The sequence below is a fragment of the Tinamus guttatus genome, unplaced genomic scaffold (genome assembly GCF_059628265.1).
Source record: "Tinamus guttatus ecotype Peru unplaced genomic scaffold, ASM5962826v1 Tinamus_guttatus_pri_ptg000942l, whole genome shotgun sequence".
Taxonomy (NCBI): domain Eukaryota; kingdom Metazoa; phylum Chordata; class Aves; order Tinamiformes; family Tinamidae; genus Tinamus; species Tinamus guttatus.
In genome coordinates, this window is record NW_028289476.1 from 1350207 (window position 1) to 1356249 (window position 6043).

The window sequence follows — 6043 nt, forward strand, 5'->3', positions numbered from 1 at the left end:
ATCTTGCCTGTTGGGCTCAGTTGCCAGCTTTGACTTTGCTATTTCAGACACTTCATTCAAGGCCCATGTGCACAAAAAAATCTGAAGACACGTGTGCATGCAAAGTTCACTGAAGCTCTGCAGAAATTCAAGTCCACGCTGCTGTCTGCCTACAGTGCTGCTCCATGGAGCTGGCTGGGTCTTGGCCCCTCGGGAGGACTGTTAATCACCTTGCTGCCTCTTGGGATGTTGTTCATCCTTGTGGGTCCAAGGTGTCTCACTGGTTTGCAGGAGATGGAGGCCACGGGCACCTCATGGAGTTGGTGTCAAGGGGAGTCCCACCAGTAACACACGGGCACCTGGAGAGGCTGCAGTGGGTCGCAGTGCTGGCAGTGACCTAAGTGGCTCTGTCTGGGTGGCTCCTGACAGTGCACGGAGAAGATAGTCCCCAAACTGAACACATTGCTTTAGTAATTAAATTTCAGGTTTTCTCTAATTAACACAGATGCCAGGGAGACTCTTGAAAGATACAGAGGAAGTGAAAGCATCAGATTAATTCTGCAGCAGTAGGACTTTGGGGAACAGCATAATGAATGATGGTGTCAGTTTAGTAGTAGCCGTGATGGTCTAAGGATATAACTTGGCGAGGGCTGTAGAGAGCTCATGTATTTCATTACGCCAGTTTTGAGGGGAGCAGGGAGACAAACTCCCGTGGTGAACCTGCCCTGCTTATCCCATACCACGGGAACTGAGGCCTCTCCAGAAAAAACATTAAACAAATACCACAAATATTGGAAAAAAGAACTGTTCTCCAAAGTCTCTTCCCTCGCCTCAAAGGCCACAAACTGATCATCCAAAATAAACTCCCCGGGAGCAGCAGTTGTGCCGAAGCCTGCCAAGCTGCAGCACCACGTGCAGATCCTGGCCATACGTCTCCCTGCCCATCGTCGCGCCGTCAGGCACCGCTATGTGCATCCCACACCGGGAAATGGGAACCACTCCTTGTTCCTCTCAAATTATTAAACGTATTAACACAATCAAACTATACTTAGTAGAACCATTCTCAAGATATCTTCCTTTCCTTCCCCTCTTCCTCCTTCCATTTATGCCAGTTGAGGTAATAAAAGAAATATGAGGGGAAAGACACGAATCCCCATCCTACTGCTACAACTGTTACAACCCCAAATGTAACTGCACACACTCTCCTTCTGGGCTGCCAATGGGGTGAACAACACAGAGCATAAAAGGGCACGAGACTGTAGCTAAACCAAAATTCACAGCTGTTTTTATAGACTCCTAGAAGGACTTAGAGTTGGAAAGATCCTCTGGAAGGCCCCTCGTCCTACCAGCTCCTCAAAGCAAGGCAGCCCATAATGCTGACTCATATTGCTTAGAGCCAGATGGTCTTCAGGCTTTTCACAAGCGCACCTTTATCACCACTCCACTGGGTGCCTGCGGCTGTTTGGTAATGCTAGGGAAGAACTGGGTGCAAATCCAGGGTTGTCTGATTGCAGAGGGCCTGGCAGAAGACCAGCAACAAGCGCAGGAAGAAAACATGCGTTTGGAAGGCCTTTTTGTTCAGAGAGCAGGACAAGTGGGGCTCCACAGCTATTTTTGTAGCTGCCGCTGGTTCATGAACTACGCTTCTTACTCAGCCTGTCGCTTCTGCGTGCTGCGGGGAAGGCCTGTCTAGACTGGCGGTTGCAGGGAGGGAGGGCAGCGCGCGACATTGCTCAGGACCTCGGCGCGCTCATGCGTGCATCCTGCGGCCGGCGCGCAGACACGAGCCTTGAAAAGGGGAAACCAGCAGAGCGAGCCCCCGCGGGGCGCACGTGGCCTCGGGAGCAGCTTGGACGCGTGACTGCGTCTTCCCAGACACGTCCGTGCTGCAGGACACAGCAGGGCACGTACCCAGATGCATCGTGACCCACAGGGCAGATCCCCACCACAGCCGCAGAGCTTTCCACCACAGCAGCTCTCTAATGTGACAACATGGATGTATCCACCTTCCCCAGGAAGGATCCTCCCATTAAGCAGCCCCAGGACCCTGCAAGCGAGTACTTGAGAAAAGGCCTCAGATACCTGGAGATAAAAGTAGTCATTAAAAAGGCATAAACAAAGGGCACTGCAATTGTTTTGCCACATCTCCAGACTTGAGAGGAGGCTGAAATAACCTTTATATAATCCCATTAGCATTTCCAGGGAAAACAACGGCATTTTAGGAGGCAGAAAAATGTATTTTCTTATCATCCAGAAAGGCCAAAGGTATTTATCTGATTTAATATTTTATAATTGATATTAAGCAACACAGAAGAATGAGGCAGGCAGTCTGGAGATGGTTGCAGCCCTGCGGTGACATGGCAGGAGCTGCCCTCTGCTCTCCCAATAATGTGTCATACGAGGGCCTGGTCAGGAGCCAGCTCTGTGCACAACGGACCTTCTCCGTGGTCTCTGTATGAAAAAGGGCCTTCTCTCCAGCCCCACTGTGGTAGGACCCTGGATGCAAAGGCAGGCCCCTCCGTGCTCACAAACATTGTTACTTGGCAGCTGTTTCAGCATCACATCTCTGCAGGAGGAGACACTTGAGCTGTCGCAATCCAAGGGACTGAAACTCATTCTCAGGCTACCCGTGATCTGCCCTTCCTCGCTGGGCAGCGTGTCGGCCCCGACTGCCTGATGTCCACGTTCCTACGTTGTGGGAAGGGAGAGCTGAAAAGGAAAGGTGGGGAGAAGAGACAGCTGAGGATGTGGGAGGCTGCCTGAGAACGGGGCAAGGGCATAGGGGTTAGGAGCTCGGAACTGCGACGCACAGCAGGAATAGAGGCAGCCAGCAGACATGTGAACGCACATCAGGACTCTTCACGATGATGGCTTGGTGCCCAGGGTAGCAGCAGGTCGGGACCAGCACTCCTTCTAGAGGTGCATGAACCGGCCCATCGTGTGGGCCCTGCGCTCGGGTGGTCATGGGCTGTTGGCTACCTGTCTAGCTGTGGTCTCACCCCGTGAGATCACCCACACCCAGCACTGTCCTGGAAGCAGAGGGGCTGCAGGGGGTGCAACGAAGCCCTGCTACAACAACTGTGACTGTACAACATTCAGGTAAGTACCTCCTATCTTTCATCTCCAGCAGGGAATAGCAATGAGGAGGTTATTCTTTGTGAAACATTCTGGAAAGTCATTGCTGAAATCTCTCACTTGCCTCTTCCATCTGTTTATTTTTACCACTTAATAACACGTCTGTCTCGTCAACCGTTCTTGACATCATGGCAAGGAAATCCAACTCAGCAGACAGCTTTATCAAAGAGACATTAGCTCTTCGTTACTGTGTGACACCACATCAGTGCTCCTTGTGTTTATGAAGTCTAGTCTGTGATTTCAAAGCGTGTCTTCATCTCTTATGAATAGGTGATATGTCCAGGATATTTGAAATTGTTGATTATTATGCAAAAGGTTATCCAAACTGTGAAGATAAGACACAACTTCAAGCCCTTCAAGAAGTCTCATTTGCTCAGTGATGTGCTTTTCTCCTTGCTGCCACATGATGTCACGGAACTAATTTCAAGTGATTAGTAACAATGGCAAAACGGCTATCGAAATAACCTTTGATAGAGGAGCAGAAACCTGGGGCCACTTGAAGAGGCTGTGCTTTCAGTGATTTCTCATCACGAATGCAGCAATAGGCTGCGTGCTTCACCGTGCCACAAAACCCACGTCTGTCTCTGCTTTCAGGAGAGGCGGCGAGGGGTAGCTGGCCTGAATGTCCATCAACAGTGTTCATCCACTTTTGAATTTGGGCAACCTTGTGTTTATTGCCTTCATGGCGGGTGGCTTCATTCACCCTTTTCATTTACAGCTATTCTCCTGGTTTCATCACTGAATAATCTGCTTGTTGGGGAAGCCCGGAGGAACTGAATCTGAACGGTCTTACATTTTTAGAAGGGTTGTTTCACCATATTTCCCTCATTTTCTAGACCTGCCCTAAGTTTTTGTTTTTAAAAGTTTCAGAGCCAGTGGAGCTGTTTGCTTTTTGCTCGGGAAACAGGAATATTTCACCGAAAACACAGTCTTGCATCCTTCAATCTGCTTGCTGTTCAGAATCATTCAGAATATGTAGTCTTATGGGCATATAATTTGGTAGCAGAATGACAAAAGTGTCATCTGGAAGGGGCCTACTCCAACCTCCTGCTCGAAGCAGGACGATTGTCAGCTCTAGGAGAGAGGAGAACACATATATGGGTTTGCATGTGCAAAGCACGATGGATGAAGACACCTGTGCCACCCAGCCCTGGGTAGCATGGCCTGGATTTTATAACCCAAGAGCTCCTTGCTAGTCCTGAGTCCAGTGTCTTCCATTATCACCTTGTGTGTGGTCCTGTTATGCCTATAGGAGGTAGACTGCCACTTCCTTGTATTCCAGTATGTTCAGAAATGATCCTCAGCTAATGACTGCATTTTAGAGAAAGAGAACTTCTTTGAGCAGATAAGGTCAAGAGATCATCTTGCTCCATCCATGTCTGCAGGAGAGAACCTGCCTGCTGGGAAGTTCCTTCCTCCACTCGGAAGGAATGGCCAACTAACCTTTGCTGGCTATATGTGAAGCTACTTCCAAAAACTAGGGAAAAAGGACGAAAAAGCCATTCCCGAGTCCTGCGGTTCCTGAGTCTTGCAGTTCTAGGTGCTAGGTGCATCAAGAAGTTGCTGTTCTGTAATGAAAGGAAGCTCACAAGGTTGCAATTCACGTGCTGCTATTGTAGGAAAGGCCAGAAAATGGCATGAGATGGCATGGAAAAATTCACGTCAAACTTACACAATTTGACAGCTACAAGCAACTGTAAATAGCATCTATAGTGGGAGGTGGCAAGCAAGCACATCTAGAAGACAACACAACTACCTCTGCCTTGTAATGTGAAGTAGGGAATGCAGGCTCTGTGTTAATTTAAGGATGGCATTTCTGTCCATCTGTTGCACACACTAGATTGATACCATCTGCCACCCCTCCTTACCCTTGCAGAGTAATCAGCTGGTGCTATGCCAAAACCTTTATTAAACAAGTAGTAGGGAATCAGGCTGGGAGTACTGCACCTCCTCAGGTTGTCTTTTGGTCCCCACTCACCTCTGGCTCTCTCTGGACAGCTGGTTCTGCATGAAACGTAGGACCTGAGGTTGCCCAAGGGGAATGCACACAGACATGGACATTTTGAAGAGAAAAAAAAAAGTACTAATAAATTCTTTGAGGTTCTCTTTTCTCCATCCTGTCCTCTCCATGCTTAGGAGGTTCTGTATCTGATGGGAACTCAGGACCACACCGGATTTCACACCCTTTTATGACTGTAACATGCTAGAAGAGGCAGGTGGAAGCATGAACCAGGAGCTACTGCTGATGGAAAACCAGCCTGTGTTGTAAACATGCGTTCAAGAGGACATCTCAACCTCCTTTCTCTGGCAAGGAGGAAATTACAAACCCATTCTTCCCAAATACATAAACACATAATTTAACATCTGCTTTTACATAGGCAGGACTGGCAAGGAAAGAAAACCACCTGGGGAAAAGCTTATACATTCACATATTATCTTGCTCACTCGTCAGCTCCTTGCGTCACTTGTACAAGAGTGATGAGAGGCAGCAGTTGTGTTTGGGTTTCTGGACCGCGTCCCTGCTGTAGCACAGGCCTGTAGTGTTTACGGGCATCCTACCTCACTATGTTTAATGCTGTAATGTTTTCCTCCAGGCACTCACTTAGCACAAAACATCAAAACATCAGCCAATGCCCTTGACTATACGCAATATTAGGTTTTGTCTGGAAATGTTATGACTTGAAGGGTGGCCCTGTCTTCTGCTAGACATGACAATTACTCCTCCATGTTCCCAACAGCGCAGAACGTTTTGCAGGACAGAGGTTATTTCCAGTGGGCTTCGGCCCTGCATGTTGCACATGGGAGAGGCCTTTCCAAAAGCAGCCTCAGCCACCTGCAGCCGCATCTGGCCAGCATGATCGCTGAGGCTGAGGGCATCCAAAGACTTCTGTCATATTTAGCACTGGAATGACTATTGCCTTTTCAAAAG